Source organism: Pseudophryne corroboree, chromosome 6 (genome assembly GCF_028390025.1).
Source record: "Pseudophryne corroboree isolate aPseCor3 chromosome 6, aPseCor3.hap2, whole genome shotgun sequence".
In the NCBI taxonomy this organism is placed as follows: domain Eukaryota; kingdom Metazoa; phylum Chordata; class Amphibia; order Anura; family Myobatrachidae; genus Pseudophryne; species Pseudophryne corroboree.
Genome location: NC_086449.1, coordinates 410,324,702 through 410,352,675, shown reverse-complemented (window position 1 = coordinate 410,352,675; position 27,974 = coordinate 410,324,702). Strand labels below are relative to the sequence as shown.

Genomic DNA, 27,974 nt, shown 5'->3' with positions numbered 1-27,974 from the left:
TTTTGTTCTCCGTTTTTTAATGTGTGGAATTATATGCCAGTAATTTATCAATAGCAATGGCCTACTGTACCGTACTGCTATATATTATATACTGGTGGTCAGCAAAATTATGCACTGTCCTCCTACTATATATACTGCGCACAACTTAAATGCACCACAGCTATGGATGGATAGTATACTTGACGACACAGAGGTATGTAGAGCAGTGGACTACTGTACCGTACTGCTATATATTATATACTGGTGGTCAGCAAAATTATGCACTGTCCTCCTACTATATATACTGCGCACAACTAAAATGCACCACAGGTATGGATGGATAGTATACTTGATGACACAAAGGTAGGTAGAGCAGTGGACTACTGTACCGTACTGATATAATACTGGTGGTCACTGGTCAGCAAAATTCTGCACTGTCCTACTATATACTACAATGCAGCACAGATATGGAGCGTTTTTCAGGCAGAGAACGTAGATATTTTCAGCACACTGAGCACAGATATTTGCAAGCACACTGAGCACAGATATTTGCAGCACACTGAGCACAGATATTTGTAGCACACTGAACACAACTGAGAGAACGCTGCACGTCCTCTCCCTATCATCTGCAATGCACGAGTGAAAATGGCGGTGACGCGCAGCTCCTTATATAGAATACGAATCTCGCGAGAATACGACAGCGGTATGATGACGTTCGGGTGCGCTCGGTTTAACCGAGCAAGGCGGGAGGATCCGAGTCTGCCTCGGAACCGTGTAAAATGGGTGAAGTTCGGGGGGGGGGTTCGGATTCCGAGGAACCGAACCCGCTCATCACTAATGAATATAACATTAGTTTAAATAATCCACTAGTTTATTATTTACTAGCAACACTATCTATATTCCACTGCGCCTGTTATTCCATATCAATAAGTAGTCTTAGTTGTATTGTATAACTACAGTCCTAAGATCAGTCAGACACATTTATGTAACTTTAGCTTATTGGATACCCTGCATGACGCTTCTGTTACTTGAGATATTGTACTGTGTATATACAGGTGTTTGGGAACGTGGTATGCAATGACAGAATTAGATTCTTCTTCTGGGTTTGCTGAATGGAAAAGGCTACAGTTAACCAAACACAGTATACACTGCTGTGGAGTATAGATTGCAAAAAGTACTCCTGCAGCAGAGACTGATGAAAATTATTAAATAGTCCCTATAAAGTGTTGCATAAAATCTCTTTTTTATTTCAAAGCAAGAGGATAGATAGATAGATAGATAGATAGATAGATAGATAGATAGATAGATAGATAGATAATTTAGTAATCTTATATTGTAGATAAATGTGTCCTTTGCAAACAAGCAGAGAGAAAAAACATTCTGGATATTGAGAGGTAATTTTGTGTGTCTTTGATGTCTGTCTTCCTATGTATGTGACAATTGACATCTAGGGACGTGAAAGCACTATCTTTGCAAGGATGCAAAGATTTTGTGACGACAGTAGTGAATTAGAGCATAGAGCATTTTTTTATACCTGGTATTGTGTGAAGGTAAATATTGTGTTTGAAAACCTGATATTTAAATACTCATCCGTTGCTAAGGAACATTGGGTTTTTTTTCTCATTGCAAACAGGCTGGATTTCTACACCTACTCAGAAAATGTGTAAACTCAGTAAATCAATAGGAAGCTATATGTGGCTCAGAGCAACGTAATTGAAAGTTGTTTGTCCTCTTATTCCCCATAGCTGTCAAGTTATAATAAAAGAGTCAAAGACTTGAGGTCTGGCCGCAAACCAAATGGAGTGGCCTTATCACTTTCTAACTTCTCCAGGAATAAGGAAGCCCAAGTCAGATATGTAAAAGTATTAACATGCATTCTGTTCTCTTTTTTTAAATCTGTTAATTACTAACATAAGCAAGCGATACAGTAAAAATACTTCACATTACTGTAAATTACATACAGATTATATGTGATGGCAAAGTATTGTTTGTAAATCCAGTCATCAGGACACAGAGACATGTGAGTTCACTGCTGTGCTTTTTATTCCACCCCCAACTCCAGACACACTGCACACTGGACCACCCACTTCCCAGCATTCCCCTGGTCCCAGGGACCATCACTGAAGATACAGGCTTACAAACATTAGTAAGGGAGTGTGTACAAATATTAAGCATTCTAATACACTAACATCACATCCTCTTTTCTTTAAAGATAAGCCCTGTACGCTTTAATGCAACAATTAACAACGTCATATTAAGAACATCATCTAACACGTTTTGATAAAGGTAGCTCCAGGAAAAGAATAACCATGCTAAATTGTATTTGTATATTTTGATTATGTATCGTGATTGGATAATACTTCCTTTGTTACTTTCTTGCAATGAGATGCGTCTGTTGACTACCGCCACTTCAGTCACGTTGAGTGAAAGAGACTCGTGAATAGATGCATCTCATTGCAAGAAAGTAACAAAGGAAGTATTATCCAATCACGATACATAATCAAAATATACAAATACAATTTAGCATGGTTATTCTTATATTAACAGTAATAATTGACCCTTACTTATATGAGAAGTTAAGTGATAGTGCAATGATCAGTAACTATGCCAAAAATAACAGAACAAAAGGGAATACACATAGGATGTCAACAATTACCCAGGTAAAGACAAATAGGCATAAAAGATGCTAGTCATTGAATGTAAAACAGGACCAATATAAACAGTTGTCACCAATTGTTTACTGTATCTGCAGGCTATTGTGTCACATTGCCAACTGTGTATGTAGTTAAATGTTGCACTTATTTAACTAATGATACTAACCCAAAGGATATTATTAATGAAAAGATAAATGAAGTAATACAGTTGAAATATCAGTTTGCTACTAATTATACCAGTGTATTTCCAGATTCTTTCTTTTCTTGGTTTTATAATCACTATACAACCAATTGCTTTTCAGGAATATTATCTATTGTTGCTAAGGGACTTGTTTTGCTGTTAATTGCATATTTTATGGTAAGGCTTATTATGTGGATACTGACACTAAAATGTTTTTCTACCTAAGGCATTGCTGAAACTGCTAAACTGCAACCAATTTATATGAAACTTATTGGAGGAGCTATAATATACAATTCCACATTCTTCTACTGTGAAACCTGCCATACCAGATACACAGAAGCTTCCAGCTGTCCCTACTGTTATGATGACATAATCTAATGAACTTTGCTGTCACAATATTGAGTCAACAAGACTTTCAAGGACTATTGAGCAAGGACTATGGACATTATGATGATTCCATCTTCAGAAGATACCTCTGATTTATGAACTCTTATAATAATTTAGAAATTAGGGATAAAAGAATAGGGAACATTGATTCTGCATAAGTATAGGGGTGTTGAATGGATTAGCCCATGTCTCGAGTGCCCTTAAGGCACACTTGATGTGAAAGTAGGTGTCCCTATAGAATCAATGGCCAGGTAAAGGAAGGGTAGAATAGAGGTAAAAATTGTAAACAAAGAGGGGAAATTGATAAAGATGGAAACCATCTTTGTTCATAGACTCCATATTGCTAAGCTGTTTATAATTGTTTATCAAATCAGAGTTGATATTGGAAAGAACTGCAAGGCGTTGCACTTTAAGTGAACTATATTGAAACCTTCTTATGATCTATTTTTATTACTTTTCTGAGTAAAATATAAATGTCAGCAGCTAGACATATAGGCTTCACAGGTGTCTAGTAGTTTGCGGTATGGAAGGTGTGAAAACATAACTAGACATAGCATGTCTCACTTTTAGCAAAATTCCCCTAACTAACCCATTTAAAAGCACATACAGTATAAAAAATATAGACGTTGGCAAATATATTACGCATAAGATAGGAGTTTTATTAGCCAATAGGATTAAGCTTCGTGTCAGGAATCGACGACACCATATGTTAATTTGTATCACTTTATAATGTACTGCTGGTAGGAAATAAAGCTCTCTCTGCTCTATTACTTTCCACTTTACACACCTGTGGCTAGTTATTACAAAGGTTATTTTGTTGACTGGTCACTGGCTGCAGCCGTGTATGAACCTGATGCTGACTGACTGAATGCGTTCTTGAACTTGGTTAAGCAAGGGGTGCCCTTTCCTGGGGCTACCTTTATCAGTTTCAATGAGTCTCTCAGGACTGCGTATTTCCCTTTTGGGTCTTTCATACACAGTCTGTGTTTCATCGACCATGTTGGACCTTTCTAGAATCGTGGTTTGTTCACCATTATCAGGATCATCATACATGTCAGATGAAGGGTATTCTTCAGTCATGTTGTCTTCATTATGGTTAGGTTGAGATCTTAAATCCACCCGATTTCTTCTTACTTTCGTTCCACTTCTGTACGTATAGTATAAGATCTTGGTGCTACTTGTGCTTGCACAATACCTTTCTGCCCCCAAATACCTTTATCGTGATCTCTGAGATGGACTTGGTCACCCGATTTTAGATCAGATAAGCTTTTTGCTCGCCTGTCATGGAACAGTTTCTGTTTCGCCTGTTGACGTTCCTTACTCACTCTGACCAACGCTGAGTTATGTGTATTAAGCAGTTCATCATGTATCGGAGATTTACTCTAATCCTCCTTCCCATCAGCATTTGTGCAGGAGAAAGTCCATTCTGTAAAGGTGTACTGCAGTAGATTAAAAGACTTTTGTAGAAATCTTCTTTACCTTCTTGAGCTTTTTTCATGAGACTCTATACAGTTTTTACTGAACTTTCCACCAACCCATTTGAGCGTGGATAGTGGGGACTTGATGTAGTATGGACAAATTCCCACTCATCAGCAAATTGTCTAAATTCAGCACTGGAAAACTGAGGACCATTGTCAGTGAACACTTCCATAGGAACACCATGCCTTGCAAAGATTGACTTCATGCAATTGATGTTACGCACACCAGTGCTAACAGGGGTATACCGGTGTATGAACAGAGAGGGAAGCGAAGCAAACGAACTCACAGACAGTATAACATAACATACACAGGAGGTGATGGAATAACTAATAAACACAAAGTGAACGGAGAAGCCCAAAGGCTCAGGAATTGGGTGTCTCCCTAGTGTCAGGAATGCTCAGATGGAATAGAGCGGACAATGAAGCGATGTGTAGTGATTTAACATGTGGAGCATCTGAAATGATGTTGCTAAGAGCAACAGAAAAAACCCCAAAGGGTTACCAACGGTTGTGGGAATAAACTCCTTAGTCAGAGATAGAAATATAGACACAAGGAGAGTATCCACAATCCTAACCCCCACTTGCAGGGCACAGGTTCAGCTTACTGCCACTAAACTGACACCTGGACGCCCTGCACAGCGAGGGAGGATTAAGCAAGCAGGTCTGAGAGTACAGCCGCAAACCTGCTGGGTTCACAGAATAGCAAAAGAACCCCAGCAGGTCAAACAACTGACTCCAGTCTTACTGCTAGGTCCGGATTGGCAGAATGAAGTACCGAATCCCAAGGCCTATTCGCAGTAAGCAACAAGTAAATACAAAGTCACACAGTACTAGCTAGCTCTCTGGAACTGACTAACAAACAAAGATTCAGCAGCATTTGCCTAGCCTGAGAGGATGGTTTATATTGCAGGTGCTGTCCACGCCCCACTCAGACCTCACAGACTGTGAGCACAAAACCAGCGCCGGATTCCCTGCCGTGCACAGAGCCTGTAACCACTACACAGTAAAAACCCGGACCGGAGTATCAGCTGCGCTCAGGTTACTTCTCTAACACTTGCCTCCCGGTTGCCATGGCGACGTGGCAGCACAGAGCAGGAGATCCTAACAGTACCCCCCCTCTGACGATGGGTCAAAGAACCCCTACCACCGGGTTTATCGGGGAACTGCGAGAAGAAAGAGCGTATCAGTCTGGGGGCATGAAGATCACAACTGCGCACCCACGACCGCTCCTCCGGGCCATACCCCTTCCAGTGCACCAAAAATGACAGCCGACCCCGAACCATCTTGGAGTCAAGAACCCTTTCAACCACAAACTCCCTCTGACCCCGTATCAGAAGAGGAGAAGGTCTTCCACTGGAAGAAGGATTACTAACCGCCAGTTTTAAAAGGGAACAATTAAATGTTTTATTGATACCCAATGAACGGGGCAGATCTAACTGAAATGCCACCGGATTGATAACCCTGGTGATCTTATAAGGGTCGATGAACCGGGGGCCAAACTTATGAGATGGCTGTCTCAACTTCAAATTCTTGGTGGACAACCAGACGAAGTCTCCTAATTTGAAGCTGCAGGGTCTTCTCCGCTTATCAAAAACCCTTTTGGTCACTAATGACACAGACACAAGGGCTTTCTTCACTTTCCTCCAAATACCCCTAAGGACCGAAACAACAGAGGAACCACCAGGCGTGGAATCCAGGGGGTCAAAAGAATTGGCCTTAGGATGATGCCCATACACACAAAGGAAGGGAGTGATCCCTGTAGCAGAGTGAGCCGCGTTGTTATAGGCAAACTCCGCCCTGGACAGATGAGCAACCCAGTCAGTATGACACTTGGAGACATAACACCTGAGGAACTGCTCCAAGGACTGGTTCACCCTCTCAGTCTGCCCATTAGACTGTGGATGGTAGCCTGACGACAAGCTCACAGAAATCTGGAGATCAGAACAAAATGCCCTCCAGAATTTGGCCACAAACTGGGATCCACGGTCAGAGACCACATCAAGTGGCAACCCGTGGAGGCGCACAACATGCTGCATAAATAACTCAGACAGGCGTCTGGCCGATGGCAACCCAACCAGTGGAACGAAATGCGCCATCTTCGAAAACCTGTCAACGACAACCCAAATGGCTGTCATCCCCGAGGATATGGGCAAGTCCACCACAAAATCCATGGAAATGTGGGTCCATGGCTTAGACGGAATAGAGAGTGGATGTAATGGGCCGACAGGAACCCCTCTAGGAATTTTATTTCGGGCACAAACGTCACATGCCCGAACCCACTGATCCACATCCCTAGCCACCGAGGGCCACCACACCGCCCTAGACAGCAACTCCCGAGTTCTTGCAATACCCGGATGCCCTGCCGACCTCTTGGCATGGAATTCCAGGAACACTCGCTGTCTTAACCTAGGAGGCACAAACAAGAGATCTACCGGAAGGTCTGGAGGAGACTGCTCCTGTGCTCTAAGGACTAATGACAAGAGGTCCTGGGTAATGCCCACTTTAATACATGATGGGGACACAATGGGCAATGGCTCCTCGGTGGTCTCTTGAACTGGAGCAAAACTCCGCGAGAGCGCATCAGCCTTGATGTTTTTTGACCCAGGGCGATATGTTATCAAAAAATTAAAGCGAGCAAAAAACAAAGCCCATCGTGCCTGCCTGGCATTGAGCCGCTTCGCTGACTCTAAATATGCCAGATTCTTATGGTCGGTGAGAATTGAGACCACAAACTTAGCCCCCTCAAGCCAGTGTCTCCACTCCCCGAGTGCATCCTTTATAGCCAAAAATTCCCGGTTACCCACATCATAATTCATCTCGGCAGACGAAAATTTACGAGAAAAGTAAGCACAGGGATGAAGGCGATTATCAGACACCCCCATCTGAGAGAGCACTGCCCCAATACCTATCTCAGAGGCATCCACTTCTACCACAAAAGGACGCTCTGGATCTGGGTGTCGCAGCACCTTGGCCGAGACAAATGCCCTTTTGAGACGGTCAAAGGCCGCTTTGGCCTCACAAGACCAGTGAGCAACATCCGCCCCTTTCTTAGTGAGTGCCCCCAAGGGGGCCACTATAGACGAAAATCCAGCGATAAACCGTCTATAAAAATTCGCAAAGCCCAGAAAACGCTGAAGCGCCTTCAAACTAGTGGGCTGCACCCAATCCAGGACTGCCTGTACCTTAGAACCCTCCATTTGGAAACCTTCTGAGGAGATAATATACCCTAGAAATGCGATTTGCTGGACTTCAAACTCGCACTTCTCCAGCTTCGCCCCAAGCTGGTGGTCTCTGAGTTTCTGGAGGACTAAGCGTACATGTTTCCGATGTTCCTCCAGGGAATGAGAGAATATTAGGATGTCATCTAGATAAACAACTAAGAATCTATCCAAATATTCCCTGAGCACATCGTTCATGAATTCCTGGAAGACTGCCGGGGCATTAGAGAGCCCAAAAGGCATCACCAAATATTCATAATGCCCTGAGTGGGTATTAAAGGCAGTCTTCCATTCATCCCCCTCTCTTATTCGGATTAGATTGTAAGCACCGCGTAGGTCAATCTTAGAAAAAATGGTGGCAGTACGTAGCTGGTCAAACAAAACCGAAATGAGAGGCAGTGGGTACGAGTTTTTAATCGTGATACGGTTCAATTCCCTGAAGTCGATGCAGGGTCGCAACGAACCGTCCTTTTTACCCACGAAAAAGAACCCCAACCCAACTGGGGACTGTGAGGGTCTGATAAATCCCTTAGCCAAGTTCTCCTGAATGTACTCTGCCATAGCCTGAGTCTCAGGACGTGACAGGGAGTACAACCTGCTCTTGGGAAGCTTAGCATCCGGCAACAAATCAATGGCACAGTCATAGGGGCAATGGGGAGGTAGTACCTCCGCAACTTTTTTGGAGAACACATCCGCAAAATCTGCATAACATCCTGGCAATCCTGGCAAACTTAGCGGCGAGAGCCTGACTGGAAGGCTCAAGCAACTCCTGAAACAATCACTACCCCATCTAAGAATATCCCCAGAGACCCAGTCAAATTGAGGGTTATGGGCCCTTAACCAGGGTAACCCCAAAACCAATGGGGCAAAAGAACAGACAGTCACATAAAAAGACAATTTTTCAGAGTGTGTGGCTCCAATAAACAAAGGAATTTGGCTGGTGCTGGAGGTAATTTTACCCTGGGACAATGGTTCCCCGTTTAACCCACAGATCTCAATCTCTGATGCCAAAGGTACTGAGGGAACAGAGTGTTCCAGGGCGAATTGACGGTCCATGAAACCCCATCGTCCCCACTGTCAACAAAGGCCTCAGTCTTGACAGTTTGACCGAGGATCTCCAAAGTCACCGGAATGAGAAAAGTCTTTTTAGGAAATTCTGACTTCTGACCTGACAGGATATTTCCCATCACCCTCAGGCCCTGAAGTTTTCCGGTTTTTCTGGGCATGATACTACAACATGACCTTATTCCCACAGTACAAACACAAACCCTGCTGTCTCCTCCGCGTCTTCTCACGCGAGGAGAGGCGGGTAGCCCCAATCTGCATAGGCTCCTCGGAATATTCCTCAGAGTCTGAGGTTCCCTTGGGAAAAAAGGAAACTGCTGTCTCCCTTTCAAGCCTACGCTCTCTCAGCCGTCTATCCACCCGGATGGATAACTGCATGAGCTGATCTAAGCTATCAGGCGAGGGATATTGTACCAGTTGGTCCTTTATCTGGTCAGAAAGGCCCCTTCGGTACTGGTTTCTCAGGGCTGGGTCATTCCACTGGGTATCATGAGCCAACCTCCGAAACTCCGTACTATAAACCTCAGCTGGCCGTCGCCCTTGCTTAAGAACCGTAATCTGAGCCTCGGCTGAAGCCATCTTGTCAGGGTCATCATACAAAATGCCCAGTGCCGTAAAAAAAGCATCAACACTTTTAAGCGACGGACAGTCAGGCTGTAACCCATATGCCCAGACCTGTGGGTCTCCTTGTAGCAAGGAAATCACCATGCCCACCCGCTGAATCTCCGACCCAGAAGACTGGGGCCTAAGCCTGAAATATAGCTTACAGCTCTCCTTGAAACAAAAGAACTGCGAGCGATCTCCAGAAAAATGATCCGGGAGATTTACTTTCGGCTCCTTAACCCCTGAACTTGCCGCTGCTGCTGCGGGAGCTCCGCTAGCGGCCTGCGGGGTGTTCATTTTAATGGACATCTCGTTAAATTGTTGAGTCAGGACCTGCACCTGATCGACCACCTGTTGCAAAGTATTTTGAGGGGTATGCTCCATATTCCCACAAAATTTCAACAGGAGTAGGGCTGCTGAATATGTTACGCACACCAGTGCTAACAGGAGTATACCGGTGTATGAACAGAGAGGGAAGCGAAGCAAACGAACTCACAAACAGTATAACATAACATACACAGGAGGTGATGGAATAACTAATAAACACAAAGTGAACGGAGAAGCCCAAAGGCTCAGGAATTGGGTGTCTCCCTAGTGTCAGGAATGCTCAGATGGAATAGAGCGGACAATGAAGCGATGTGTAGTGATTTAACATGTGGAGCACCTGAAATTATGTTGCTAAGAGCAACAGAAAAAACCCCAAAGGGTTACCAATGGGTGTGGGAATAAACTCCTTGGTCAGAGATAGAAATATAGACACAAGGAGAGTATCCACAATCCTAACCCCCACTTGCAGGGCACAGGTTCAGCTTACTGCCACTAAACTGACACCTGGACGCCCTGCACAGTGAGGGAGGATTAAGCAAGCAGGTCTGAGAGTACAGCCGCAAACCTGCTGGGTTCACAGAATAGCAAAAGAACCCCAGCAGGTCAAACAACTGACTCCAGTCTTACTGCTAGGTCCGGATTGGCAGAATGAAGTACCGAATCCCAAGGCCTATTCGCAGTAAGCAACAAGTTAATACAAAGTCACACAGTACTAGCTAACTCTCTGGAACTGACTAACAAACAAAGATTCAGCAGCATTTGCCTAGCCTGAGAGGATGGTTTATATTGCAGGTGCTGTCCACGCCCCACTCAGACCTCACAGACTGTGAGCACAAAACCAGCGCCGGATTCCCTGCCGTGCACAGAGCCTGTAACCACTACACAGTAAAAACCCGGACCGGAGTATCAGCTGCGCTCAGGTTACTTCGCTAACACTTGCCTCCCGGTTGCCATGGCGACGTGGCAGCACAGAGCAGGAGATCCTAACAATTGATTACGGCTTTACTAGTAGTTGTACGTAGTGTCTTCACCTCAGGATAGTTAGAGTAATAATCAGTCACGACTCTGTACGTTTTCCCATTACAATCAAACAAATCTGCGCCAACTTTCTGGTACGGTCTCTCTGGCACTGCGTGAGGACTCAGTGGCTCGAATTGTTGTTTCAGTCTATACGTAAGACATAATTCACATGTAGCTGTAGTCTGTGCTATGTCTTGGTTCATTCTTGGCCAATACATAACTTCATGCGCTCTCCGCTTACATTTTTCTTCTCCTAAGTGGCCTTCATGTATCTTGCACAGCATAGTTTTTCTTAGTTGTGCAGGTATGACAAACCTATTGCCTTTGTAAATAATACCATCGACAACTGTAAGGTCACTGCGGTACATCCAATAATCATGGATAGACAGCGGGCACGCATGTTTTTCTGCTGGCCAACCTTTCAGAATGATATCTTTCAACACTTTTATTGTGTCATCTGTCTCAGTTTCTTTCCTAATCTGTTCTTGTCTTGCAAGAGACACTGGTAGAGAAGCTACGATCAAATTAACATAGGCTTCTATCTCTTCATCCATCAGACTTTTGGAACCTTCACTTTTGTCCACAGTACGAGAAAGTGTATCAGCAATGTACATGTATTTGCCGGGACAGTACAGCAAGTGTACATCATATTTCTGTAGTCTGATAAGCATTCATTGAATTCTCATGGGACAGTCATGTAATGATTAAGTCATGATAGCTATCAATGGCTTGTGGTCAGTTTCCACTGTAAATGTTTGACCATACACAAACTGATGAAATCGCTCACATGCATATGTGATCGCTAGAAGTTCTTTTTCTATCTGAGCATACCTTGTTTCAGCACTTGTCAGTGCTCTTGATGCATAGATTACTGGTTGCCATGTATTCTCATGTTCTTGTAACAGCACTGAGCCTAAGCCAAATTGCGAAGCATCTGCTGAAATTCTTATTCTTTTCGCAGGATCAAATAATTTTAGCACTGGTTGCTCTGTAATGATCTGTTTCAAGTTTTGCAAACTTTCTTCTTGTTCATGTGACCACATCCACTCGTTATCTTTGTCCAACAACCATCTAAGAGAGGCTGTTTATTCAGAGAGTTGAGAAATAAACTTTCCTAAGTAAGTAATCATTCCTAGGAATCTTCTGATGTCATCTTTGTTGTTAGGACGTTCCATGTTTCACGACCCATATTTTCCTTGGGTCTGGTTTTACACCTTGATCCGAGACCACGTCGCCCATAAAGGTAAGTGTATTCACGCCAAATTCACATTTGTCCTTGTTTAGCTTTAGATTCACTTTCTTGACAAGTTCCATTACTTGTCTCAATCTAGAATCATGTTCTTCCTTTGTAGATCCCGAGACAATAATGTCATCCATCATTGTTTCAACAGCTGGAATATGTTCAAAAATCATGTGTATCTTTTTGTGATTTACTTCTGGAGCAGACAATATTCCATATGGTTGTCGAAGAAATCTGTATCGACCTTCTGGTGTATTAAATGTACAAAGCTTTGAGCTGGCCTCATCTAGCTTCATTTGCCAGAATCCTGAAGATGCGTCCAATTCACTGAACCATTTTGCTCCCGCAAATTGCGACATGATTTAATCTCTGGTTGGTAGTTTGAAATGTTCTTGTTTAATAGCTTTGTTTAAATCTCTGGGGTCTAGACATATTCGGAGTTGTCCATTTTTCTTTTCAACAATTACTAAGGAGCTTACCCATTCAGTAGGCTCATCAACTTTCTGTATCACACCCAAGGCTTCCATGCGATTTAACTCTTGTTTCAGTTTTTCTCTCAGCGCAAACGGCACTTTTCTACAGGTGTGTATCACTGAAGAAACTTGCGTGTCTATATTTATTTTATGCTCTCCAGGCAAACAACCTAGACCTTCAAACAAGTCTCTGTATTCTGTAAACATCGATTTGCAGTCATCTTCTACTTGTGATGTCACCATAAAAACTTTCTTTAGCAAGCTTAGTTTCTCACAGGAACTTACTTAATCCTAGAATCGGTTGCACATTTTTATCCACAATCAGTAGAGATGTTTTAAACTGTTGTCCCTTATATTTCAGTGTCACTAAGCATGTATCTCTCACTGGAATTTCCTCCCCAGTGTACCCTGAAACTTTCACTTTGGCTGGGTGAATTTTAGGTTTTACTCTAAAAGTCTTATAGTCTTGAAATGATATTAAATTCACCTGCGCACCAGTATCAAGCTTAAAGGGAATGACAATCTCGTTCACAGTTAAAGGGACAATCCATTCTTTCTTATCTGCACTGCAAAGTTCAATGCAATCCACAAAGAATTCATCCACAAAGCATGCACTTTGGTTGTTTTACTTTTAATTTGACAGTATTTGGCACAGTGATTAAGTCTACCACATTTCATGCAGGTTTTACCATAAGCAGGGCCCATTTTAGGATTGTGAGCATTTCCACATCTACTACACATTTCTTTATTAGACTGTGGATTAGACTGCTTAATTCTTGAGAATGGATGTTTGCATGGCTCTGTTTTCTGCACTACATGCACATCAGCATCAACTTCCTTGTGTAACTTTTTGACTTGAAATCTAGTTATTTCTGCAGATCTACACATAGTCACTGCCTTTTCTAGTATTAGGTCTTGCTCCCTCAGCTGTCTCTCTCTGAGTCCATTATCAGGTATTCCACAGACAATACGATCTCTAATCAGTGAATCCTTTAAATAACCAAACTCACAGGTTTTACTGAGTGATTACAGCTCTGTGACATACTGATTAAATCCATCTACAGACTTCTGATCACATGTGAAAAACTTATATCTTTCATATGTCACATTTTTCCTTGGCACAAACTAATCTTCAAACTTTTGCATAATAGAAGATAGCACCATATTCTGCCCCTCAGCAAACTGAAAACTATTATAAATGTCCTGCACATCCTCTCCTATCACATGGAGGAAAATGGATGCCTTCGTTTTGTCAGTCTCTGAATCAGCTCCACATGCAGCAAGAAATATATTAAACCTTTGCTTAAATCTTTTCCAGTTTTCAGACAAGTTACCAGACATCAGCATGCCGGTTGGAGGAGCTAGTTTATCCATGGTTACTCACTGTTTGAAGATAGGAGCACACGGCAGGTTTTGCAGACACAGAGTATCACAGCCACAGACTTCTGCAAGATTCTTTCACACTCTGAGAGCACTAGCAGTCCAAGTTAAACTTCTTCTGACACCATGTTTTGTTCATATGTTTGTAAATCCAGTCATCAGGACACAGAGACATGTAATTTCACTGCTGTGCTTTTTATTCCATCCCCAACTCCAGGCACACTGCCAATAGACCACCCACTTCCCAGCATTCCCCTGGTCCCAGGGACCATCACTGAAGATACAGGCTTACAAACATTTGTAAGGGAGTGTGTACAAATATTAAGCATTCTAATACACTAACATCACAAATATAAAGTAGCCACAACTGGAAATTTTAGACAACAAATAATGAAAAGTTAGATAATAGTAATGGTGGTGTGCAGTTGGACTTTTTGTGTATAACTATGGGGAAAGGAGAGGACAGAATAAGAATGGGGAGAGGATATGGGCCCAGGGGTTAGCTAATGAGTAGCGAGTTATACCCATATAGTAACTAAGTTATATCAGGAAGTGTCAGGGACAAATTTAGGGGTCAGGCTGTCCCAGTCACAAGTGGTTCCTCCATCATGTCCCTTCCCCCTTCATGTCAGGGCCAGTACAAACACCTCCAGACAACCAAATTAGTCCCAACCTTACCCCCACCATCTCCTGCACCAACATTTACTGCCCATTGCCACCCTCCCCCTGCCAGTCGCACAATAAAAAAATAAGTTGTAATGCCCCCAAAAAATCACCTGGTCTCATCTGGCCAGTGGCCTATCATGGCTGCCATGCAAGGGAAACTGCTGTGCCGCCCCTCCAGCAAGTGGCACCCCTAGGCAAGTGTCTCATATACATAGTGGGTAATCCACCTCTGGGGAGTGGCAAGTTGATATCAGAGTAACAATGTCTTCGGAGTAGACAGGTTTAGGTCTTTTGCAAAGCGTGCGTATGATATATTCCAATTGCACTACATACCAGATTTGTGTTATCATACAGTTGCAACATGGTGGATTTTATTCAGTGTATAGCTATTTGAGACCTAGCAGTATCTGCATGCATTTTGTTAAAAAATATCATTTGCTTTATTGATTTTTTTCAGATATCATTATAGCACAGCAAAATAGTCAATAGATACAGTATATTGGTGTAAAGAAGTTGCACTATAAGGACTGAGATTGCCAAATATTTGCGAATTGAGGGCAGTGCTACTAAACAGAAATAAAGGTGCCAATGCCTCCACAGTGTCTCCAACACAGGTTGGAAGGGGTGTAGTATGGTATGCCGGCGGCCGGGCTCCCGGTGACCAGCATACCGGCGCCGGGAGCCCGACCGCCGGCATACCGACAATGTGGCGAGCGCAAATGAGCCCCTTGCGGGCTCGCCGCGCTGCGTGCGCCACGCTATTTATTCTCCATCCAGGGGGGTCGTGGACCCCCACAAGGGAGAATATCTGTCGGTATGCCGGGTGTCGGGATTCCGGCACCGGTATACTGTGCGCCGGGATCCCAACATTCGGCATACTGAAGACCACCCGTTGGAAGTATAGTAGTTGGATAAATATGTTGGAGATTAGAGGCAACTAAGTGGGTTATTCAGGCTTGTTAGCAAGCCAAAAAAGCACACTAATGGCCAAAACCATGTTACACTGCAGGTGGGGCAGATGTAACATGTGCAGAGAGATTTAGATTTGGGTGGGTTATATTGTTTCTGTGCAGGGTAAATACTGGCTGCAATTTAGATTTCAGTTTGAACACAACCCACACAAATCTAACTCTCTGTGCACATGTTACATCTGCCCCACCGGCAGTGCAGCATGGGTTTGCCCATTAGTGGGCTTTTTTGGTTTGCTAACAAAACTGAATAAGGCCCTAAGTACCAACTTGTATAGACCTTCAAGTGAGGAAAGTATTTATCAATGATTTGAAACATGTTGTTTGATAAGCGACCACTCTTCCTGATCTATGGTCTTGCATAGATCCCTCTTCCAGACTCACTCAGTTCCAGTGATCAATAGCTCTCCTCCAGTGGTGCAAGTAAAAAAAGAAATCATGGTGCTACTGTGTGCGTATGCCTAAGGTGTGCCCTTCCCCCCCTCAAAAAATGAGCATGGTCAATGAAAATGGGGTGTGTCAACATGACATGTCCCCATTTTCTCGTCACTTTAAGAACATTAAGAACATTTATTTCCATTCCATCTGCATGTTTCTTTGCCTTTGTCTCTCAGCCTGTGTCCCTCCCTCCTTCACTCTGTGTCTCAGCCTGGGCCTTCACTCTGTGTCTCTCAGCCAGTGTCCCCACCCTCCTTCACTCTGTGTCTCTCAGCCTGTGTCCCCACCCTCCTTCACTCTGTGTCTCTCAGCCTGTGTCCCCCCTTCACTCTGTGCTTCTCAGCCTGCGCCCCCCCCCCCCCTCCTTCACTCTGTGTCTCTCACACAGACAGTCAGACATATTGCACTGGAGGGGACCAGACAACTCGAGGAATTACTCACCCCCAGGCTGGCGCTGTCATTGTTTCTTTGCCTGCCTCTGCCTGCCAGCAAGGAGAGAGAGACACAGGAACCAGAGGATCTTCTAGGTGCTACAGCTACACCATGCCCAATGTCGCACAGCCCCCAGGGTCTTCTACGTGCCAGCAGTGGAAGCATGATGATGTCACACTCCCAGCAGCCCTGAAACAGGAGGCTGTGCTACTGCCTCCAAGCAAGTTCTGGGTGCTTGGTGGCGGTAGAGTATAACAGTAATAGGCGGTAACGACCACACACAGTAGAAACCCAAATTGAAATTACACCACACAGTAGCAAAATCTTATTCATATTACACCACATGTAGTTCTTCTTATTCACATTACACCTCATGTAGTGCCCCTAATTTATGTTACACCACAAGTAATACTCCTTATTTACATTCTGACACAAAGTAGTGCCCCTTATTCACACTATGCCACACAGTAGCACCACTTATTCACATTATTCACATTATGCCACACAGTAGTGCCCCTTATACACTATGCCCACAATAGTAGTGTCCCTTACACATATGGTCCACAGTAGTAGTGCTGCTTATACCCATATTATCACATACACTCTACTCTGCCTGTCCCTCAAATACACACTATATCTCTCTGTCACCCCACACACACCCTAATCCCCCACATATACCCCATATCACCCCCACATACACCCCAGGAGTTGGTGCCAGTACAGGGCAGCAGGGTGTATGAGGTACTGTAGGGGATTGTGAGATGCTGGGCATGGTCTATAGACTATGCAGCCAAGTACTGAGCAGGTGTGTAATGGAACGGTTGCAGCAGATATTTCCAGAGCCGGCCATAGGCATAGGCAAACTAGGCAATTGCCTAGGGCATTTGATATGCCTGGGGGCATCAGCAGCTTCTGCTGATTAAAATTATATGCGGCATGCCTATATTCTGTGTGTAGCATTTCATATGCAGAGCCACAGTCTCACACAGTATATAGGCATGATGCATATAATTTTAATCAGCAGAAGCTTCTTGTGCATCATAGCCACAGAGCAATGCAAATAAGATTCATTTTCATAAAAAAAGGTGCCCGACTTTAGCATTGAGGCAAGATTTATGAGGACACATCTGTATCCAAGCAGAGGCAGAGGTCACAGTGTTAGTGGCAGTGTGAGTGCTGTGTGCATGTGAGTGGGTTGGTTGCGCAGTAGTGTTCGGAATATGTGTAAGGAGCATTATGTTTGTCATGTAAAATGCATTAATAATGTGCAACATATGTGTAAGGGGCACTATGCGTGTCATTATGTGTATAAGGGCATTAATAATGTGCAGCATATGTGTAACAGGGTACTACTGTATGTGTGTCATTATGTATATAGGGTCACTAATAATGTGCAGCAAATATGTAGGGGGCATTATGTGTGTCATTATGTGTATTAGGGCATTAATAATGTGCGGCATATGTGTAAGGGACATTATGTGTAAAAGGGCATTAATAAAGGTTGTCATAATGTGTAAGGCGCATTATGTTTATAAGGACATTAATAATGTGTCTCATATGTGTAAGGGGCATTACTCTGTGGCATTATGTGTATAAGGTGCTCTACTATGTGGTGTTTCATATAGAAAGGGCACTACTGTGTCGTCTAATGTGAATAAAGAGCAATAAGGTGTGGTGTAATGTGAATAAGGAGCAATTCAGTGTGATGTAATGTGAATAAGGTGCTCTACTGTGAGGAGTAACGTTTATAAGGTAAAGTGATACTACTGTGGGATGTAATATGAATTATGGACACTATCGCATGTTCAAATGTGCATAAAGTTGCAGTACTGTGTGGCGTAATTGGAATTGGGTTTACTATTTTGTGGCCATGCCCCTTGCCAGCAAAAACACACACCCTTTTTGGGCTGAGTGCCAAATGTGCGAACTGTTCCTATTTAAAATATAGCGGGTACAAACACCAAAATAAGAAATGCTATGGGTGAGGGGTGATGATGCTGGGAAAGAGGTGCAAGGTCAGAGGCGGAACCAGCGGTGGTGCTAGGGGGCCCCAGCCAATATCTTTCCTAGGGCATCATATTGGTTAGGGCCACAGCATTGAAATTGGATATTTCAATGCTGTGGCTGGGCAATGTGGACAGGTGTGGCACCCTAGAGGAAACTGTGTATGCCTCTTTAGTTGTAAGAACAGTGTTTTCTGGCATAGTGAGATTTAAAGGAATAGACCCAGAGCCTGGTCACATGGCCTGTACAGTGAGGTGACGGGATCCGATTAGATAGAGCAGGAGGAGCAAGTGGCACCTTCTGGGAAGAAGAGGGTGTGACATGTTGGTTGGAGCTGAAGCCATTGCCATGAGAAGACATGTGTGAGGAACGGAGATGTGCAGTGAGAACTGGAGAGTCGAGCGGTCATGCAGCAGACGGCTGTGAGCTATGCTGCAGAGCAGAGGCAGTGGGGTGCTTGCAGGAAGGTTGTGGGAGGTGGGAGTGCAGGCAAGGGATGCCACAGCCAGGGTACAGGCACCACCAGGCCTATGCAGAGACGTAGATGCAACGGCCATTTTGAGCAGGTTGTGACGCCGTTTGGAGAAAGACATGGACGAGTGAGTTACAGATGCTGTGTTATCCGTTGTACCACAGGAGGGTGAGTGCAAAACACCATTTTATTTCATACATACACCTTGCCCAGCTACCACATTAAGGAGTGTGCCTGGAGACATGATACAGGTCACTGCCATAGATTGACCCCTGATTGAATGGCACCACTATTAGTACAGAGACACTTGTTACTTTGAGCATTCGCTACAGAAACGTTTTACTAAATTGGAACCTAAAGACATATTTGCCACACAAACCCTGTGCATAATTGGCATACAGTGACACTGTCTACCCTGACAGTGAGAGTCAGGTATTTGATTCCTGGACTTGGATTTCTTTTAGGAGGTACCCAAATCATTGAGCAACAAATTCAATTTAAACCCTTAGTCCCCCAAATTTAACACTGTGATACTGTGGGATAAATGATCTCCAGCATTATTCTAATTGCCGGAGAAGATCTGGACTGAGTGTAGGGACATTAAGGGAAAATAGAGATTGTATTTTTCTAACCCTCAGTGACTTTAATCAATTTTTGCAAAGTATTCCTTTTTTGATCATATTCTTATTCTTTGTCTTCTGAATTGCACTAAGTAATATTAGCATAATTGTGATTAGTTTGATTCTAAATCAGTATTTTTATGAACCACATTGACTCATCCAGTAAATTGTGAGCTGTCAAGTGAATTAGTCGGTATTGAATGCCACAAAGTGATTTAATCTTTTTGAATGTAACGTTCTTGATTATCTTGATTGCATGAACCAAATAACCTCTTTTTCTACCCAGTATTTATTACGGTAAAATAAAGAATTCTCTCTATTGAGATTGCTGTTAAATGACCTTCCTGTTTATGTATCAATCTGTCCTACCTCTCTGAACCATTTACATCGAACAAGGTATGGAAAAAACATCTTAGGAAAAGGGTCCATCACTAAGCCACTGAACACCTGACCTATTTACCAAATAGACACCCGGCAACCCCCGGGGTGTTACACACACAGAACTGCCGGAACTGCATTCTGACCCGTTCCAGTCCACTTTAACCCCTGACTATAATGGTTTAGGACCCCTCCTCCAATCCATTGATATATATTTACACAATGATCACTATAGACAGAATACATACGTGTTACCGGCGGCCGGGATCCCAGCTGTCATGATTCAGACAGCGGGATCCTGGCCACCAGTATGCCGGCAGCGGGGCAAGCACCACGCTGTGCTCCCAAAGTGAGAGGGAGAAAAGCCTGTGATGCCAGTAATCTGGCAGCGGCATTTCACCACCTCTTGGGATTTCGGTGTCGGTATTGTGACCACCGGGATCCTGACAGGTGGTCTCGTGATTGCCTCCCCTATATACAGGTCACACTTACATGACAGGCCTCATACACACTGGTCACACTAATTCCACAACTCAAAAGATCCGCCACTGGCCCCATAGCATTCTATGGGAACTGCAGTGCCAGCGGACATTAGCGGATATCTCCATTATCCTCTGAAGACCACTTTAAATCATAGGGGATTGAGGAAAACCTCTGAAAACTGCAGGTTGTCTACATTTTTTAGGCAACTTTGTTATTCCTTCCATAGTGGATAATAATTTTTGGTGCACTGATGACATTAAGTACTGGGGCCAACTGTAATGTGGCCAACTGTATGCATGCTTATAATTGTACACATATAAATTGCATTTTTGCTTTATGCTTGTCCAGTAGAAATGGACTAAAAAATCTATAGCTATAGATAGCAGAAAATGTTTCACCCAGAAAACACAGTCAGTCGTCAGCTCAAAATTTCTGTTCTTTAGTTTCTGAAGCATTTATTTATTTTTTTATCACATAGGTTCTTACTATATTTATGGGAAACAGCACTGTAGTATGCATTTTTTATGGTTCATAAATGACCTTTAATAACTGGAAAGGCAGGTGAAGAATGGACACATTGCAAGAGTGCAGAATTCATTATCTCCAGATAATATCTACTTTGAATTATAATGAGATTAAATGATGTTAGTCATCAAACATCTTCAACTTGCCCTTCAGTCCTTTTACCAATCGGATCATGAGGATGTTTTCATCAAGTAAAGGTTGAGAAACAAAGTAAAACTAAATGTTTATGTTATGATCCCTTGAAAATACAACTTTGATTTTTACATTTGAAAAGATTTGATAGAGTCTGTCTCGCAGTACTGGACAAACAAGTTTTCTGACCTTATTACATGAAGGAAATCACAAGCCATGAAAATGTTAACTCTCTATCCTAACTTTCAGAGTTAATGAGGTTTGTGGAAACATTTCTTATTTCTGTATAAATTGACTTATTAGCAGAAAATTATAGCTGAAATCATACTTGTTAAATTGCTGGCTTCTATTCAATGACCTTGCAGGAATGAGAATGAGAACACAAGTAATTCCCACAGCTAGTTAAGAGACAGACACCACACTTCTCAGCCAATATGCTACATGGAAGGAATTTTCCAGACTCTATACCTATTAAAATTAGTTTTAGAATATTTTAAAGTGAAGTAAAGAAAAGTGTTTTATTTTTAAAATGAAAAAAGTTACCTGTACTCTCCTAAATTGCTGAAGGCCTCGTGGGCAGGCTAGTGTCTCCCTGGTCTACTATGCAGCAAGAATGGACTAGTCTGGTGATGCAAGTTGTAGGAAGGAGTGTTAAAATATATTCCCAATCAGGGACGCCGCAGCTGTGCTAGGCCCAGGTACTGGGAGGAGCGTGGTCAATGCAGGGAGGTGAGGCCAGTCCCCCTCCTTAGAAAATATAAAAATATTCACTTTGTGTGGCCACAACAGGGAGCCAAAGGTGTGAGAACCAATGGGCGATGGAGGCAAAGGGCGGGGGGTTGGCGGGTGCAATCGCTCACTACCCCTGCACATCATGCAAGGAAAGAGAGGACTGACTGCGTCTGCAGCATCCTCTCTTCCCAGTTCAATGCTGTAGCCGCAATCTGGCCTCTCTCTCCCCACCCCAAATGCCACAGTCTACAACAGGGATGGGGGGTAACGGGACCTGGAACCCCATTGGGCCAGGTTTAAAAGTACAGATCCCCTTCCCTTGCAACAGCACTACTACCAATGGCAGAAGAAACTCAGTTCTATTGAGTTCATCACAAAAAAACACGGGGCGAGAGATAATGGAAATTCTAATAGACAATATCACATTTTCAGTATCTTTCATCCACAGCTTTAGTGGGCTTGACACCTACAGATGGGTCCATGGTTATCTTGACTAGTTTTCTGCACCTAGGCACAACATGACTTATTAGCATAAACCCTTCATCTATTGTTCACAGCTGCAATACACTACAGAGAACAATACAGCAGGGGATTAAGGCCCTCATTGCGAGTTGTTCGCTCGCTAGCGGCTTTTAGCAGCATTGCAAACACTAGGCCGCCGCCCTCTGGGAGTGTATCTTAGCTTAGCAGAATAGTGAACGAAAGGTTAGCAGAACTGCTACTAAATAATTCCTTGCAGTTTCTGAGTAGCTCCAGACCTACTCCTAGATTGCGATCACCTCAGTCCGTTTAGTTCCTGCTTTGACGTCACAAACACACCCTGCGTTCGGCCAGCCACTCCCCCGTTTCTCCAGTCACTCCTGCGTTTATACCTGGCACGCCTGCGTTTTTTAGTACACTCCCTGAAAACGCTGAGTTGCCGCTCAGAAACACCCACTTCCTGTCAATCACACTACGATCACTCGAGCGTTGAAAAAACGTTGCTCGAGCTTGTGTAAAACTCCAAAGTTTTGTGTTAAATTACTTAGCGCATGCGCGCTGCATACCATGCGCATGCGCATTTTCCACCTAATCGCTGCGTTGCAAAAAACGGCAACGAGCGAACAACTCGGAATGACCACCTAAGTCCGATTGGCCAGTCTCAGTTAATCCTATTAAAGGTCAAGATAAACGTGGACCCATCTGTACAAACAACAGAGGCTGCCATTTTCAGACTTAACCATATTTAGCTTATCAATTTATTGGGAACTATTTACTTCACTGAGAAATGAAACATAATGCAGAACCTTTACCCATGTACACTGCTGAAGTTGCCATTTTTTAGATTTAATCAATAATCAGCCTCTATTCCTGCTGTTCCACCCGCAGGCCGCAGTGTCGTGTGGAGAAGGGCAGGGGGGCGGGATGGAAGGTTCCCGTCATACATGCTGCTGAGTGGTTCCCGTCATACATCACCGCTTATCAGAGCACGTGGTAAATATATGCTATACGCATGTGCACAGTATCTATTCACTGGAGAGAGGGTCTGGGGGCATGCCTCCTGCGTGACAAAATCAGAGGGGCAAAGCCATACCTCCTTTTTTTTCAGACATGCATTTTTGGTGCATGCAAAAGTCCTTCTCTGCTCCTCTGAAAAGTTGGGAGGTATGTATGGGTGATGGGATGATAGGCATAAAAAGGAAGATGAAGGACATATAAAAATATATGTTGAATGATGGACATAAAATATATAAAGGGTGATGAGTATATATATATATATATATATATATATATATACCATATACAAGACCCGGAACTCCTAAAATAAAATCAGATAAATGACCAGGTGCCTTCCAAATATATATGTGTGTATGTATATATATATATATATATATATATATATTTGGAAGGCATCTGTAATGTATGGGCACTCCCGGTGCGGCTAGATGCACCCACGCCTAGTTGCGCCGAGCTGTGTCTTTTGCTGTCAAAGGGGTTGGGGATCTGACACCTTCAAGTTGATGTACTGTCACGTACACATACCATATTTCTGGTGAAGCAACTACTGATTTATTTACAGGATGTCTAGCAATCTTTATACACACACTCCAAATTCATACTAGCCTTCTCTACTGGAAGTAGCGGGAGGCTCCCCGCACCCCCGAAAGAGCAGGCAGATCTCCCACATCCTGCCTGCACCCTAGTGAAGTGGGCAGGATGGAGAGATACAGTACTCTCCGGTATTCGTGGGTCCGTGGGGTGGGGGATGGGATGAAATTAATCGAATTGCATCATTTTAGCCCTTCGCAGGGAGTCGCGAATTGCAGTGTTTCATGATGTGGGGGCAGGGCTTCATGATGTCACAACCCTGTCCCGCTCTCGGAGGCTCCCTGCAGATCCGCTTCTCCTGGAAAATAAATAAAGAATGGCAGTAAAAAGTTGTATTTTTACACACACACACACACACACACACACACACACACACACCTATATATTTTTTTATCAAAAATGTGATCATTTCAAAAAGAATTTTCATATCATGCTGAATGAAAGTGTAAAGGCTTGTAAGATCTACACTGCACAAAAAAACAACCAGATGGAGGGACTGAATTAGTCTGCCCTACCCACTCTCCATTGTGCTCTAGCAACCAATAGCCGTTTATGACCTCAGGCCTTGCAAACTCAAAGATTTAACAGAAAGAGTTGTGGTGGTGTGGACTAGATGGCGCTATCGCTCAAGCGGTGATGGTGAATATGAGAGTGCTCAAAAAAATACTTAGCTGTGCCGTCTCCGGACGGAAAGTCAAGGGTGTTCAATGTTCAATTATTGATAGAGAGCTCAACCGTGTTCAAAAAATAGGAAAATAAGGAAAATAAGCCAACGCGAAAATAGGAAAATAATCCAACGCGTTTCGAGTCAGGAGACTCTTTTTCAAGGCATGCCTTGAAACAGAGTCTCCTGACTCGAAACGCTTGGCTTAGAGGGGGCTCTTCAACAGCGGACCTGTCTATTGGACTCTGAAGGAAGGTAGGACCTTGTCATAAATATATTTTTTTTTTGAACCCCTAAGTTGGCCACTTATTGTTCCAAGACGGTTCTCACTTCCATCAGAGCCGGACTCTTACGCTAAGATCAGCCTGTTTTTTATGTTATGTACTTTGAATAAATTTTACTTTTTACTACTCCTGGATCGAGGTCCTTGAAAGAAGCCGCTATATGAGGACACTAACCGTTTTGCACGTGAGTGTTAGGTACGCCTCCCTCACTATTTTAAGTTTGGCTACCCGCCACTGACTGATAGAGAACCCCATATCTCATGAAAGATACTGTTATGGGCGTCCAGACACCTGTCTCTATGTAAGTCAGGTGTGTTTTTAGGAATTCTATGGTTTCACTACCAGCATAGAAAGATACTGATCATTTTGAAATTAGGTACGCCTATAAACAGTGGCTAAGATACCACATGTTTTTTGAATATACTACACATTGTGTACTTCTGTCTCACATTTCATATATGGTCGAGTATTCCAGCATCGGATATTTAACCACCATGATAACCCCTTTGGAACGATGTCCTTGAAAGAAACCGTTATATGAGGATATCGACCGTCACTCACGTGAGTGTTAGGTACGCCCCTCTCTCACAATAGCAGATACCATTTAGATCCTGGTCTTCAACCACCAATTGATAAAGAGCATGTCACATCTTGAAAAGATACCTTTATGGGCATGTCAACACCTGTCTTTTTGTAAGTCAGGTGTGTTTATATGAGAACACTGTCTCAATTTGTTGGTTTAAAAAGATCACCAATTCTCTGACCATTCACATTGCCTAGTGAAGCCTACTAGCCTATCGGCAAAAACCGTAGACTACGTTATTGCCTCATTTTGTTTCACGCGACAATACTACACATTGTATACTTCTGTTTAATTTTCCTATTTTTTGAACACGGTTGAGCTCTCTATCAAGAATTGAACATTGAACACCCTTGACTTTCCGTCCGGAGACGGCACAGCTAAGTATTTTTTTGAGCACTCTCATATTCACCATCACCGCTTGAGCGATAGCGCCATCTGGTCCACACCACCACAACTCTTTCTGTTCCACTTTTGGACTACCTGGGATAAGTCCACCGTTGGACCAAGAAGGCAGCAATCGGTTTACTAGAAGCGCCATTAAGAATTTCACACTCCCTTTTTCAAAGATTTAACAGTCTGTTCTTTCGTGCAACCTGATTTAGGTAAAATGTAATCACAAATTTGCTCATCTCTACTTATAAAAACAATAGAACTTTTATTTACTTGAGCAAAAAGTCTGTCTAGGTTCTATTTAATTGCACATGGCAAGATCTATCTACAATACCATGCTTTTGCTACTGAATACAATTTTTAATTTTCTTTCTTTCTTTCTTCTAAGTTATTACTGTAATAAATGTATTTATGCACAGTGTGGGATATTATATGTTGTTTTGAGTTCATAAAATTAACATAACAATGCACATGTTAATAGAAATCTGCATTCATCTAGGAATTCAAATAAAAAAAATGGTCAATTAACATGCCCAGAATAGCCAAGAGGTGTTGCCGCTATTTTAATATCCTACCCTTTTATTTGCTTTATAATTTAGAAATGACATGCATTGTCAGAGAAGATGTGTATTCTGTGGAGGCACAGGTAGATTATGCTTTTGTTGTTTAAGATAGTAAAAAGAACTTTATGAACTGCACAGGCATCTTTTGTGGCAGAATGAAGTTGGATACGTTTTTTTTATACATATCAGGCTTGCTGGTAAATAATACAGTTCATCCTCATCAAATGTTGATGTGCAGCACTGTCTGGGGAGTTGAGTTATATATGCCTGCATTCCGACAAATTTAGTCATCATAAACAGCATTCATAAACCTCTAGCCACTAAGGGATGATTTGATGAAGGACAATATGCAAAGCAACAGAGCATACGAAATGAACACAAATATGACTTAAATATTTTAACCAATCGAAAATCATAATTCACTAGGTGAGGATGAAACATCATTTCTAAAATTACTTTCTTAATACAGCATGTTTGTAACTTTTTTGTTATTCTACATATTGGAAAAAAATCTAAATTAAACAGTAGATAATGACTAATTGCTGTAGTTATTTTTTACAATTAATTTTTATCCTCTATTTTTATTTCATTTCTGATTAATGGATGTATTGATTGATTGATTGATTGATTGATTGATTTAGTTATTTTTTAACCCAATCACAGCAAAGAGGCAATGCCATTTAGCCTGGCAGAAATTCATAATAAGACAGCTGTATTTTGTTTGCTAGCCAGTCTCTCAGTGTACTGTACTTCACATCTTGTAAGACTACAACAAAGATCAGACCTCTGCTGTCCTCACTTGGCAGAACCACCCTGACAGTGAAAGTACTAGGGAGAATTACTTTTTCTGGAAAGGGGCATGATATTGAGAGGATCAATAAAGGGTAGCATGATATTGGGAGAATCAATACTTGAGGATCACGTTGTAGACGAGCATCAGTAAGCAGGAAGCATGATATGGGGGAGTATCAGTATCGGGAGACATGATATGTAGAATGTCTGTATTGGAATAATGGCATTATATGTAGAGAATCTATCTCAATTAGTGATGAGCGGGTTCGGTTTCTCGGAAACCGAACCCCCCCGAACTTCACCCTTTTTACACGGGTCCGAGGCATACTCGGATTCTCCCGTATGGCTCGGTTAACCCGAGCGCGCCCGAACGTCATCATCCCGCTGTCAGATTCTCGCGAGATTCGGATTCTATATAAGCAGCCGCGCATCGCTGCCATTTTCACTCGTGCATTGGAAATGTTAGGGAGAGGACGTGGCTGGCGTCCTCTCCGTGTATTGTTGATGCAAATATTTGTGCTTGCTTTACTTATTGCTTAATTGTGGGGACTGGGGAGCAGCTGTATATTAATATAGGAGGAGTACAGTGCAGAGTTTTGCTGATCAGTGACCACCAGTTTTATCCGTTCTCTGCATGAAAAAAACGCTCCTTATCTGTGCTCAGTGTGCTGCATATATCTGTGCTCACACTGCTTAATTGTGGGGACTGGGGAGCAGCTGTATTATATAGCAGGAGTACAGTGCAGAGTTTTGCT

The 27,974-nt window shown here is 42.9% G+C and overlaps 1 protein-coding gene across 1 annotated transcript in view; it reads left to right on the top strand.

Annotated features, from left to right (window-relative positions):
* Positions 1 to 27,974, top strand: part of GRM3 (glutamate metabotropic receptor 3) — a 522,963-nt gene that overhangs the window by 255,231 nt on the left and 239,758 nt on the right. The window lies entirely within an intron of this gene.